Source organism: Cricetulus griseus (assembly GCF_003668045.3).
Source record: "Cricetulus griseus strain 17A/GY chromosome 1 unlocalized genomic scaffold, alternate assembly CriGri-PICRH-1.0 chr1_0, whole genome shotgun sequence".
NCBI lineage: Eukaryota > Metazoa > Chordata > Mammalia > Rodentia > Cricetidae > Cricetulus > Cricetulus griseus.
In genome coordinates this window covers 33,648,809-33,663,610 of record NW_023276806.1, presented here as the reverse complement: position 1 = coordinate 33,663,610, position 14,802 = coordinate 33,648,809, and the positions used below count along the sequence as shown (strand labels likewise).

The following is a 14,802-nucleotide window of genomic DNA, read 5'->3' as shown; positions in this document are numbered from 1 at the left end:
AGAAAGAAAAGGAAGTAAAAATAAAATAGTAGAAAAGCCACATAAAGGAAAATACACAGAGAATCTGTGTATTCTCTATATTGTTGTCTTTAAATTTTTTGATTGCTGAGGAAAGACTTACTGCTGCTAAAATACATTTGATTACAAATGCTGATAAATTAATCCACTTACACATTTTAAAAATTCTTTGCCTTCAAAATTTAAGCTAAGGACAGGATACTTGGAAAAAAAGTTTTTGCTTGTGTTCCCACAAAATATGAAAAACTGTGGATTCCTTCCCGACTTATATGGTTTGATCAAGCAAGACCCCCTGAAGCAGTGACCCAACTCATCCTACATCCAAAGAAGCTGAGACGATACAGCCTTACAGATAACAAAAACAAGGAGTTGGTCAGATTTCTATGTTTTATCATGATCCCCATGGCATGGACATCACCCTGAATCAGCAGGAAGCAGATTAGAATGAACGATGCCCATCTTCCCAAATACTGTTTATAAATGTTTGTTTTCATTTAAATGGGGATGGTTATAAATGACAATGAGCATAGTCAATCTCTTTTTTTAAGGGGGAATTAGATATAGGAATGAATACTTTGCATTGGTATGGATTTTCATTTATTGATACAACTTTAAGGTCAATTTTGTGATATGTATATGTCTCCTCTCGTTTAGGTATTGTGTTTATACAGATCTTTTAAAATGATATGCATAATTAAATATAGGTTATATTATCACCTATGATAGTTAGAACTTTATAATTAGGCTAGGTAGATTTTCTAGATATACAGAGTTGTATCTGAGATGGATAGGTATTCTTCAAACCTTTCAAAGATCTACAGAAATGTGGCATTTAAATGGTTTAGGGTTTTGGGCAGTGAGACACAACTGCTCCTAGCACACCAATTATATCAGAAAGGAGGATTGGCATAGAAGAAACTCGTTATGGAGTTTGCTTTCAACATAGCAAGATTAGCCATTTGGGCAAGAAACTGCTCTTCTCTGGACAGTTTATTGCTGTATAAACTGGACATACAGGACCCTCAAGAAAGTGACTGCTAAACTTACAAAAGAAGACAGCACTGAAGGGTTCCTGTTGAAATGGAGAAGTGTGCCAGCCACACTGTGGCCTATGGGCTGAAGGTGGATGCTCCAACATTACAGAGGAACTTTGGGTGACTGTCCAGGTAGCGAGATGTCTCTGTCAATTCTAGAGTTTATATATTATCCTTCTATGGTCTTTGATAGAGTTGAAGACAGATAGTTATGGTTATAGTTTTCTTCAGTTATTATAAAAGATAACTTATCCTTCTTTTTATTTAGACAGAAAAGAGGAGATGATGGGGGAAGTGCTTCTATGTATGTGTTTGTCTTACTGGATGATAAAGTAACTATGGTCAATGAGGCAGCAAGTTAGGCAGGACTAGAAATCGAGGAGGATTCTGGGAAATGTAGTAGAGATGTGGTGATCCAGGCAGGAAGTGACATAGCAAGGAGACTCATAATTAATGAAGGAGAAGTAGGAAGTGCATCCTTTTCCCCTCCACTCTTCCTCCAGCAGTGCAATGTGATCCACCAGCAAGAGAGGGCGCCAGCAGAAGGCGTCCGATAAGATAAGTCTTACAAAATATATAGATTTAAGATAATTAAGACTGAGCTAGCAGATGAGGAATCTTAGTCATTGACCAAGCAGCATTTTTACCTAATATCAGCCTGTGTATTATTTTGTCTATCCACATGGAAAGCAGAACCCAGGCAGCTGGTGGAGACTGCCCACATGGTGGTAGGGCTTGGGCAGCTTTTGGTAAAAAGATTTATCATAAGAACCTTCATCCCCAAAATCCAGACTAACTCTGCAATTGCTAAATCTTGATTTCATGCATTTTAATGGTTTTGTTATTGACTGCTTAACTGTTCTTTAGGTCACAAAGAACAAAATCCCTTAAACTTTTCCATGGCCTAATTGCCTATGGATTTGTTATATTTTAAGTGCTGATTCAGATTCTATTAGTATTGGAGATGTGTGCCATTCTACATTTTAAACAAGCTCTGCGGTGAAACCAGTAGAAGTGGTCCTTGGAACACTCTAAATATCAAGGCCAGTGGAAACATAGAGGCAGTGGTAATGGCTGTTCCCTAACTATCAGAAAGAAGAATATTTGTGTTTTACTGATTGTTTACCTATGAGAAGGGCCACCACATCCCTGATTAGTAGAGTCCTGGAATAAAGAAACAAAAACTTGAAGTTGAAAGGGAATATGTCCAAATTCTCTCTGTTTTTATGTCTATAGGGGAATATACAAGATGGAAACAGTTTTTATGTACAAGATTGATACAGTTTCTACTATTGTATTTCTTCCTATATCTCACAGAATTAGAAAGACACATATATGAATGTGGCTATAAAACTGTATTTTTACTCTATGTCTAAAATACATATATGAGTGAGTACATACCATGTATGTATTTTTGTTACTGGGTTACCTCACTCAGGATGATTTCTTCTAGTTATATCCATTTGCCTATGATTTTCAAGATTCCATTGATTTTTTTCCACTTAATACTCCATTGTTTAAATGTACCACTTTTCTCTATCCATCCTTCATTTGAGGATCATCTAGGTTGCTTCCAGGTTTTAGTTGTTATTACAAAAATGCTGCTATGAACATGGTTGAGCAGATGCCCTTGCTGTATGATTGTGCATCTTTTGGGTATATGACTAACAGTGTAATTGCTGGATCTTATGATAGACTGATTCCCATTTTCCTGAGAAACAGCCATACTGATTTCAAAAGTGGCTGTACGAGTTGGCACTCCCACCAGCAGTGGAGAAGTGTTCCACTTTCTCAACATCCTCTCCAGCATAAACTGTCATTGGTGTTTTTGATTTTGGCCATTCTGACAGGAGTAAGATGTTATCTCAGAGTTGTTTTGATTTGCATTTCCCTGATGGATAAGGATGTTGAACACTTTCTTATGTGTTTTTCAGCCATTTTAGATCCTCCATTGAGAATTCATTATTTAGGTCTGTACCCCACTTTTTAATTGGTTAGTTGTTTTTTGGTGGCTAGCTTCTTAAGTTCTTTGTATATTTTGGAAATCAACCCTCTGTCATACATGGGATTAGTTAATATCTTTTCCCATTCTGTGGGCTGCCATTTTGTTTTGTTTATTGTGTCCTTTGCCTTACAAAAGCTTCTCAGTTTCTGAAGGAGCCATTTATTAACTATTCATCTCAGTGTGTCTGTGCTACTGGTATCATGTTCAAGAAGTGGTCTCTTGTACCAATTAGTTTGAGAGTACCACCTACTTTTTCTTCTAAGAGGTTCAGTGTGGCTGGAATTATGCTGAGGTCTTTCATCCACTTGGATTTAAGTTTTGTGTGTGGCAATATATATGGATCTATCTTCAGTCTTCTAGATGCCAGCATCCAGTTATGCCAGCACCATTTGTTGAAGATACTTTCTTTATTTTCGTTATTCCATTATCTAATTTTATCTTCTTTGTCAAAAATCAGATATTCCTAGATGTGCGGGTTAATATCTTGGTTTTCAATTCAATTCCATTCATCTACTAGACTATTTTTGTGCCAATACCAATCTGTTTTCAGTACTAGAGTTCTATAATAGAGCTTGAAGTCAGGAATGGTTATGCCCTGGGAACTTCCTTTATTGTACAGGGTTATTTTGGTTATCCTGAGTCTTCTGTTTTTCCAAAAAAATTTGAGAATTGTTTTTCTAAGGCCTGTGAATAACTGTGTTGGTATATTGATGGGGATGGCATTGAATCTGTAAATTGCTTTTAGCAAGATTGCCATTTTTACCATGTTGATCCTTCCTATCCAAGAACATGGGAGATCTTTCCATTTTCTGGTATCTTCTTTAATTTCTTTCTTTAAAGACTCAAAGTTCTTCCAATATAGATTTTTCACTTGTTGGATAAGCATTACCCCAAGGTATTTTATGTTGTTTGAGGCAATGGTAAAGGATGATTTCTTTCTCAGCCCATTTATTGTCTGTTTATAATAGGGCTACTGATTTTTTTTTAGTTAATCTTGTATCCTGCCACTTTGCTGAAGGTGTTTATCAGCTGTAGGAGATCCTTCGTACAGTTTTTTGGATCACTTATGTAAACTAATATATCATCTGCAAAAAGTGAAAGTTTGACTTCTTCTTTTCCAATCTGTATCTCCTTGATCTCCTTTTGTTGTCTAATCCACACTGCTAGAGAAGCTAGGAATCAAGCAGGACCCTAAGAGAGACATGAATGGTCCCCCAGAGAAGGGGAAAGAGACAAGATCTCCTGAGCCAATTGGGAGCATGAGGGGAGGGGAGAGGGAGTTTGAAGAAAGAGAGGGGGAGAACAGGAAGGGAGAGGAGGACATGCGGGAGCAGGAAGGTTGAGTCGGGGAAGAATTGAGGAGAGCAAGAAAAGAGATACCACAATAGAGGGAGCCATTATAGTTTTAAAGAGAAATTCTGGCACTAGGGATACATCCAGAGATCTACAAGGTGGACCCCAAGTAACAGTCTTAGCAATAGTTGAGAGGCTACCTTAAAAGCCCTTCTCCGATAATAAGATTGATGACTACCTTACATGCCATCCTATTGCCTTCATCCAGTAGATGATAGAAGCAGACATACACCCTCACAGCTAAACACTGAGCTGAACTATGGAATCCAGTTGCAGAGAGGAAGGAGTGATGAGTAAATGGGTCAAGAGAAGGCTGGAGAAACCCACAGAAACAGCTGACCTTAACAAGGGGGAGCTCATGGACCCCAGACTGATATTTGGGAAACCAACATAGGACTATTTCAGATCCCATGTGTGAGGATGTCAGTGTGAGTAGGTCTGGGCAATCTATGTGGCCTCTGGTAGTGGATCAGTATTTATCCCTAGTATATGAATGGACTTTTGGGGGTCCTCTCCACATGGGGGATACTCTCTCAACCTAGGGACATAGGGGAGGATTAGGCACTGCTCCAAATGATATGACAGACCTTGAAGATCCCCCATGATAGGCCTTGCCCTCCCTGGGGAGCAGAAAGGGGTTGAGGTCAGGGGAGGAGGTGAGGGAAAGTGAACTGGCATTGACATATAAAAGAAGCTTGTTTGTAATAAAAAATGAAGAAAATGTGTTTTTAACAAGCAGATATATACAATATTTTATGTATTCTATAAATTACATATATATAATGATTTTGCTACATTTATGATTGTATGTGTACATTAGTGCAAATTCATTAATTATACATAAACATACAGTAAATAATGTGATTTTATTGCTTATCTTATAAGTATATATAAGTTGTACACATCAGTAGGGCTTATTATGATATTTTCATACATATGTGAAATGTGTTTTGATCATATTCATCCCCACATTGATGTTTCTTTTTAAGAAATTATTCTTGTGTGTCCCAGGCTATATTGTCATTCACTATCCTCCATCTTCTGTCTCCTACACTGTGGTACTCATGTGTCACTGTGGCCATCTATCAGGTCTGCTTTCTTTTTAAATATGTTTTATTCATTTTGTATTCATTTTCATACCAACCACAGTTCCTCCTCCTTCACCTGCACAGCCTTCTCCTCCACCTCCTCCCATCTTCACCCATCTACTATTTAGAAAGGGTAAGGTCTCCCATGGTGAGTCCACAAAGCCTTGCACATTCAATTGAGGCAGGACCAAGCCCCTCTCCCCACATCAAGGTTGAGCAAGGCATCCTAAAATATGAAATGGGCTTCAAAAAGTCAGCTCGTGTACTAATGATAAATCCTGGTCCTAATGGTAGGGGTCCCCCAAACATACAAGGCTAAACTGTCACCCACATGCAGAGAGCCTGGTTTGGTCCCATGCAGGATCATGAGAACATGAAGGAACAGGATAGTCAAGTCGTGAGGGACATCAGGTGGGAGAGCAAGTAAAGAGATATCTGCAAAGAAGGAATCATTGCAAGGCTTGGGAGAAACCTGATGCTAAGGGGAAATTCCCAGCAATTCACAAGGATGATCCCATCTAAGACCCCTACCAATAGTGGACAGGTCTGCTTTCAAATTATTAATTTATTGGATTAATTACCAACTTAATTTCTCATAATCTTATTAAATATGACCTCTATTTGTGTGCTTTCTGTCACTCTAATGAAAAACCTAAAATAATCAAATTACAACAAAATTGCTATTGTATCTTGTGGTTTTCCATAATTTAGTAAAAATATAGGGCAGACCACTGCTTTGTGATATGGAAGAGATTTTGTGACAAAGTATGCTGATCACCTCATGGTCAAGGGATTATAAAAAGTAGATAATAAGAACAATTCATGTTCAAAATAATATCTTTATTGTCTCTTATGATCTCCCATTGGGCATTACTAGCGTGAGTTCTATCACTTCCTGATGAGTCCAATTTGGAGACCAAGTAATAGAACATGAGATATTGGGACATTGGAGCATTACTGTGTTACTATCATTATAGGTAAGCTATTTAGAGTCACATTCAAACTTTACTTGATACCATATGAATTAGTATTATTTTTGTGATTACTATATTATGAACTATGATTCTTTAAGAAATGAGATCATAAAAAATAATATGCCAGTTACTTCAATTGTATTTCTCATTTAATATTTTCTTGTCTTAACAATATTAGTATTAAATAAAATATTGCTTTGTGAGCAAGTGGCCAGTATTATATTTGATGGTCACTCTCTACATGTCACGGCTAGGGAATAAATATGCTTACTAGATTTGAAGAGATATCTTTCTAGGCTATCTCTCAAAACACTAATAGAATTAAGAATTTTATACATGCAAATATGTATAAAAAGAAATAAAAGAAAAAACATTGAATAAATGGGAAAATTGTCTATATTATGAATAAAGCTATCAGGACACAATCCATCAGACCCTTTGCTATGGACCAGGGTGAGACATGAGAAAGGCAGCCTGCAGTAGAGGAAACTGTTCAACTCACAATAGTAAAGAAAGAAAGAGGATGGGAGAGAAAACATAACTTTCCAGGCCACACCCAAAGATACACTAACTACAACTAGGCTCTATAGTCTTCATCCACCACATCAGTGCTTTGTAATAATAAATCCATTCATGAATCACCATTACTGTGTCAATCTGGGTGAAAACTTTGTCACATCATTACTTCCACAAGGTCTAGCAACTGACAGGAAAGCCAGAAACAGCTGAGCCTTTATGGACGATATCAAACCATATAGTAACAACTAATAATGTTGTTTCAAAACATATACATGCTAAAATTATGTGAATCTATAAAGTTATTATAATTCTTTGATGGCCTGTTTTTCATAGGTATAGAATCTTACAGAAGACCCTTGTGTTGATTTCTGAGAATTGCATCTACCTCTTTAAACATGAAAATTTTACTGGGATTGGTGATATACTCTTTTAAATACCAGTTCTTGAAAGGCAGAATTCAAGCATCCAGACCTACAAAGCAAGTTTCAGGTCAGCTAATAGACACATATTTAGATCCTTTCTCAGAAACAAACAAAAGCAGATATAAAAACTATGTTATACATTATTTTCATCGAAAATATAGAATTCTCTTACATTTCTGTCCCCTGAGACACAGGGATGAGCTCAACAAATTCTACAATGTTAGCATGCCATCCACAGTGACTCATTGCACAGTACTGCTGGATAGATAGCTGTTCATCAAAGGAAAACTGATTTGGTTGTGGTCCTTTTCTCCTAAAGTTCTTTAAGAAAGTATTTATATACCTTTCAATGTAGAAGACGAGATTTAAAGATTGCAATAGTCAAAGAAAGGACAGAGTACTTGAAAGTGCTGTTGAGATTGTTTGATTATGAATGACTCCCATAGTCTCATATATTTAAATACCTGGTCCTAAGTTGGTGGAACTGTTAGAGATGTGTCACTGGGGTGGTGATGGGGTATGTCCTTCTGTGTACTGTTTCTATTATTGTTTGGTGAATAAATGCTGATTGGCCAGTAGCCAGGCAGGAAGTATAGGTGGCATTGCCAGACTAGGAAGGCTGGGAAGAGGAACACACACACACACACACACACACACACACACACACAGAGAGAGAGAGAGAGAGAGAGAGAGAGAGAGAGAGAGAGAGAGAGAGAGAGAGAGAGAGAGTCCAGAGGGAGATGCTATTTTGTGGCCAAAGGAGTAATGTGCCAGAGCACTGCGGGTGAGCTACAGACTCCTGGCAATGCATAGTTTAATAGAAATGGGTTAATAATTATGTGAGAACTAGTCAATAAGAAACATCTGCCTTCAGCCAAACATTTTATAATTAATATAAGCCTCTTTGTGTTTATTTGAAACTAAAGTGCTGTGGGACCATGCTGAACAGAAATCTCTGTCTACAGGGTGGGCTTTGAGGTTTCAAAAGTTCCACAAATTCCCACTTTGTACTTTTTGCCTGACGCCTGTTAATCAAAATGTAAGTTTTCTGCTACGGTTCCAGCAACAAGCATGTATGTCTGCTACCATGCTTCCTGACATTATGTTCCTGGATTCTAAACCTTTGGGACAGCAATTCCCTAATTCAACACTAACTTTTATAACTTGCCTTGGTCATGGAGTTTATCAATAGAAATAGAAAAGTAAGACAGGTATATACTGGATATAGCATTGCTCTTTCACTCATTAGTTCAGAATATCCTCAGGTTACCTGCACATGATCAAGCCACCAAATTTCTAACATGGATTGCAAAGGAAAATAAGAGACCCTATCCCTGATGGAGGAGCTACTTACATTGATAGTTTCTTGCAGAAGACAACAATTTCTTCTTTGTGGTTGTTCCCATTAATAAGATTCCCATGCTCCATTGGATGAAACCACATTGTATATATGGGCAACAACATTTAGATGGATTGTATTAGTAATATATATATATATATATATATATATATAATATATATATATATGTGTGTGTGTGTGTGTGTGTGTGTGTGTGTGTGTGTGTGTGTGTGTGTGTGTTGTATGGGGTATGTGTTAAGGAAGTTGTGAGAGAAAGGAAAATGTGGGACATATATGATTATATTTTCCTGCAAATCTGTATTAAATTATAAAATAATGACCTTTAAAAGTAAAAATATATACCAAAATAATGACTACACTAAATTCAAAATTAGGAAAAATTAACCTTAAAATCATCTCAATACAATTTTGGTGTGTCTGTGTGTGTGTGTGTGTGTGTGTGTGTGTGTGTGTGTGTGTGTCTAATATAGACTACAGTTACAAATTTCTGTGTTCTTAGCAAAACTTGGTATAGGATGCAGAGATTTCCCATATATGTTCAACATCCCATAGTATAAAGCTACCCCATAGTGGTGCGCCATTCATAATTGATGCGCCTCCCTAAAAATCTAATATTCATGTATATTCATTATTGAAGAAGAAAATATACAAGTGAATATAGATTCAGCATGAAAAGACTGTCAAAATCAAAGAGCATTAATTTTAAAAGTAGGTAAAGTAGGACTAGGCTTGTTTTCTGCATTGGTTTCCAAAGTAGGTGTTTCTCTTTGCAGCCTGGAAGGCATCCACATGAGTGCCAATCTCTTCACAACATCAGTAAAACCTCAGCGACTCTGGACTTTGTTTCTCTCTTTGAAGTTTAGCCATTTACTCCACATATACTACTGTGTCTACTGCTGTGTCATTAATTACATCTCCTGAAAGCTAATGAAATAAGGAAAATTTCCAGCTCTTCTACTCTTTGCCTATCAAATAAATATTTTTACATTTTTCTAACATCTTATCAGAATTATTCAGATATTATTCACCACACACCAGGGTAATATGAGATAAATATATGATGAATAGGACAGATTGCTTTCTCTAATATGTGTATCCATACAAAGTTTTGATGACATATTGTATTTTCACTCCTTTAAGATTTAATTTTACAATTGCCAGAAATTTTCATTTTAATATACTGTTTTTCCAGTTGGTTTCTTTTCATTTGTGTGTGTGCTACTGTTTAAAAGATCTTTGCCTACAACATACTTTTTATGCAAAGGATTCACCATTTCTATATCTATATTTCATCTGAAATTAATTATTTCAGATCATATGAGATAAAGGTCAAGATTCAGTTTAAAATGGATATATAATTGAAAAATCTACATTTATGGAAAATATACTTTTATTGTTCAATTATATTCACTAGGCATAAATCACATCACCATAACTATATGAATTTTCTGCTAAGTTCTGCTAAGTTTCTCTTAAGTTCATTACACTGTTTTTGTTATTCTATCCATTTTAAATAAATTCTTGGTTTTGCTCTGTAAGCGCTCTTCATAGTTGGTAGTATATACTAAACCAATGCTTCCTGAGAACATTTATTAAAATGAGAGTATATTTTCTTTTTGAAATGGCCACAATTCTGGTACCAACAATATGTTAAGTTAAAAAAAAATCTACACTAGGTCTAGAGATAAGGCTCAGTAGTTGTTAAGAGCAACTACTCTTCTTGCAGAGGACCTGAGTTCACCTCTCAGCACCATATCGGGCAGCTCACAAACTCCCATAGCCTCAGATGCAGAAGATGGATGCTCTTTTCTGACTTCTGTGGAAGCATGCACTAGCATACACATTCCCACACACATTGGCACACATGTGCTCGGACACACAAACATCAACAAGGAAAAATCTACTCAAATACCTGGCGCTTTCTTTTTTGTGTATCATCTAGAATTAGTCTGTGTGCCCTTGACAAAAAAACATGTATTACATACACCATTATCTTCTTTATGTTTTAGGATCTTAGTATTTTTATTTTAATTATGTGAATATGTAAATATCTTGTATGTATGCATGCTCATAGATGTGTCAATATTGGCAAAGGCTAGAAGAGGGCATCAGATAACATGGTCTAGAGTTTAAAGTGCTTGTAAGCCTACCAAGAAGGGTTTTGTAAACTAAATCAGAGTCTTGTATAAGGGAAAGAACTCCCAAAAATAGCCATTTCTCCAGCTACACATTATTTTCTTATGGAGTATTCAGTTGGTTGGATTTTGTTGTAAGAAAAATACATTTATTGGTGTGCTTTGTTACAACATGTGTTTAGGTTGCAATGTTTCTATTGATTACAGTTTGTAAACAGGAGTTGATTTTCATGTAGTATTTCACTAAGCATGTATTGTTTTGGTTGGTTTCTTAAGAAATCAACATGTAGTAGATTTTTATGCTTTATTTTTTATTTGAATTAGAAACGAGATTGTTTTACATGTCATTTCCAGTTCCTACTCCCTCCCCTCCTCACCTGCCACCCCCTCCCCCCCAACTAAAACCCTACCTGTCACATATCCTTTCTGCTCCCCAGGGAATGTGAGGCCTTCCATAGGGGGTCATCAGAGTCTATCATATCGTTTGGGATAGGGCCTAGGCCCACCCCTGTGTATCTTGGCTCAGGGAGTATCCCTGTAGGTGGATTGGGCTCCCAAAGTCCACACCAATCTAGGGATTAGTACTGAATAACACGTAGTAGATTAAAGCATGCAAATTTGTTATCTCACAGTAATACAGATCAGATGGATGCATTTTGGGACTTTGTTTGAAATCAAAATTTAGTATTTCTATGAACCTGGATTTTTCTTTGGGGACACTCTGCTTCAGATTTCTGGCACAATTTCCATCCACAGCAGAATTAAGCAGCTTCTCTCAGTGTCTTTAGATGGCCTGTGTAACTTGTCACACTTCTTGCCAATTCCTGCTTCACATCAGCACCTGCACACAATGAATCTCCCATGCCGTTAGCATCTTTTATTCATTTTGTCACATTTTGTCTTCCTGCCTTGGAAAATACCCTGTTTTTAAGGATATGTGTGATTAGAGTAGGCCAGTCATTAGAATTCAAAATTATATATAAATATATATATGTATTATATATAATATATATATATATATATATATAATAGAGAGAGAGATATGTTTTGTGAGGACAACAAGGATACCAGAATAAAGCATCTTCAAAAAGAATATTAAACAACATAAAGCCTATTATTTATTATTGTTTAGCTTTCTTTAGTTATTTGGAATGCTTATTAGCAAAAGATAAAAGGTAAGCCTCAGTAACAGAATGTTTTAAATCCTGATGGAAAAATTCAATAATTTGATAGACTTTTAAAAACATACATGTTTACTAACAGATGTTGTTTTATTTCTTTTAGAATAATATTATGCCCACAATTATTATTTACAAATTTCCCTTTGAAACTCAGAGGTGATGAACTTTTATAAGGTGGTAAGAGCCATTTACTTATAGTGTTTCTAAGATGATTCTTAAGCACAGGATCCAGGCAGAATGATTCTTTTCTCAATTGACTTCGTTAAGTAAAACTTTCAAATCTCAGCCAAGACAAATAGATCTACTTTGTCTCTCATAGAAGAATTTAGCTTAGAATTTTGCACTCTTATCACCAAGAAGAGTTCAGACATATTTTATGGCAGGTTGAAAACTAGACAAGCATGGCTGCTAAGTGTGAATTTGATCTAAAGTAATTCAGCATTAATTCTATTTTGGAGGGATTAAAGGCTGTATTTAACTTCTATTTATGACTCTGTGTATACATTCCTGTATGTGTCTGTGTGTATTCTCTAGTAGAAACTTCTCTATTTGTGATCACTCCCATTTCATAAAGTAAACTCTGTGAGTTAATTTAAAATAAAAAAGCACATGAAATTTGGAAAGAAAAGCCAGGGTGAAAATAGAATAGGAGAAGAAATGAATGGGAAGGAAAATGGGGTGAATTTGGTCAAAACACATTCTATGCATTATGCAGTTCCCAAGCAATAAAAAGGAGAAAGTTGAGAGTTTAAAGGGCTATAGAACTGAGATTTATACTGAAAAAAAGCTATTTGTGGTTTATCCTAGTGGTTGGTGCTTGAATCAATTAATAGATTTGGGCTTCAAGACAGACATCCACTGGAAAGGGGCAGATGTTGGTTGAATCCCCTGGGATGACATTAGCATGTAGGGGATTTGCTTGATAACTTGAATTAAACAGAATATCAAGATGAGAACCCAATGACAAGATAGATGACTGTGTTGTAAGCAGAGAAAGAAACTGTAGTTTAAAGTGTGAGCTTGGGAGAAGTGGATGGAAATGAAGTAAAATATGTCAGGTATTTCATACAGTAGACTTCTAATTTGATGCAAATTATACTTTGAATGGTTTCAAAACAGAAATTGTCATGATGAGATCTTAACATCATAATAGATCTCTATCTGTATTGACTAAACCGCAGGTGGCTAGAACAAAAGAAGATATTGAATACTGACTATATAGATGATATTAATTTGGATCAGAGTGAGTAGCACATGCATGATGTGGAAAGTGAAGGAAATCAGAGTTGCTCTAAGGATTGGATAAACAGGATCAAGGAAGCCCTGCATGAATGAGTAAAGAGAAGATACGTTCTGAGTAATGTGTGTTGGTGACGTGTGCATGGCCATGTCGAAGATCAGTGCCTCAAGACCATGGAAAAATAACAAAAGCTACATCCAGCAGTGAGGATCAGAGGAAATTGCCAAAGCCTAAATTTGGTTCAAGCACTAATATTTATAAATGATTTGTCAGTGGATGGGAAAGTTTGAAACTCCAGATGCCTCCTCCCAGATGTTTGCAGCTGGAACCTACTGTCCTAAAAAGACCTCCTACTAAGACTATGTCTATCCTGTGCTCTCTTTCTCTTTCTGTCTCAGTCTCTCAGAGTCTCTCTGTCTCTGTCTCTCTCTGTCTCTCTCTGTCTCTGTCTGTCTTTCTCTCTCTCTCTCTCTCTCTCTCTCTCTCTCTGTGTGTGTGTGTGTGTGTGTGTGTGTCCTCACTGTTGCAGCAGCTGGTGCCACTCCATCTGTGTGTGTTCATCCCATTTGACCTGAGCTATTGTGCATCTTTGTGCCTATAATCTCTTCAGTGTATATTGTTCCTTCAATCCCTCATTGGCTCTAGTCAGGTTTCCAGAACAAGCCATGTTAGATGAGGCACTGCATGGTGAAGAGAAAGACAAACATCCAGGGTCATTGTAAAGGGCAAATAAGAAAAAGGGACTGAAAATTTTGTGAGACAAGAGGCTTTATATAAAGTTCAAGAAAAAATATCTTAGGCTCAATTATGCACATTTTAATCTTGAGTGTCTTTTTCAACTTCTGTACAGAGGTAAAAACCACAGGAAAAATCAAGGCAGAAAATGTAAATGTGAAGCTGTGATTAAAATGTTCTTTCCACCAATTCTTAATTTCTCCAGACAAATTCTTCTATCAGGGGAGTGAGTGTAGAGGCATCCAAAAGTTACTTTGTAACTTTATAGTATTGTTTTGTTTGTTTTTTATTGTTGTATTTGTTTGTTTCTTTGTTTTATGAAAAATAAAAATTACAAAAGAGGTAAATATAGTTACTTTAAAATACTTTCAATTTCATTTGGATAAAATTCTTTGTGTTCTTTGCCATATGATTTCTTCACAGTGAAATTGATTAATGAGTACCTTGCTCTCCTGAATAACTGATATTCTTACATGGCCTTCAACACTATAAGCTCAGTGTAGAATTTATAATTGTAATTCATACTGATGATATAAAATTCTTATAGTGTTATCATTAATGTCATGTGAAGGTAAATAATTCTGTATTTGGGAGCCGCTGAAAATGCTTATCTTCCTAGTCTGTTGGTGAAAAATAACATTTACTCCATTTTGTAAATTGTGGTTTCTGTGTGTTTTTGTCAAAATCCAGGAAGAGATGTTAATTTCCTGTAAACAACAGACATATTAGCTGCTTGTT

General features: G+C 36.2%; 1 long non-coding RNA gene across 2 annotated transcripts in view; it reads left to right on the top strand.

Annotated features, from left to right (window-relative positions):
• The first annotated feature begins 1,123 nt into the window (after window positions 1–1,123).
• Window positions 1,124–14,802, top strand: part of LOC103160010 — a 41,887-nt gene continuing 28,208 nt past the window's right edge. Inside the window, exon 1 of one of the 2 annotated variants that reach the window (XR_003481245.2) lies at window positions 1,124–1,184. This is a non-coding gene — a long non-coding RNA (uncharacterized LOC103160010). Of the gene's footprint in view, window positions 1,185–5,201; window positions 6,476–14,802 lie in introns of those variants that run through there. The other variant, XR_004771690.1, reaches the window with a different exon arrangement.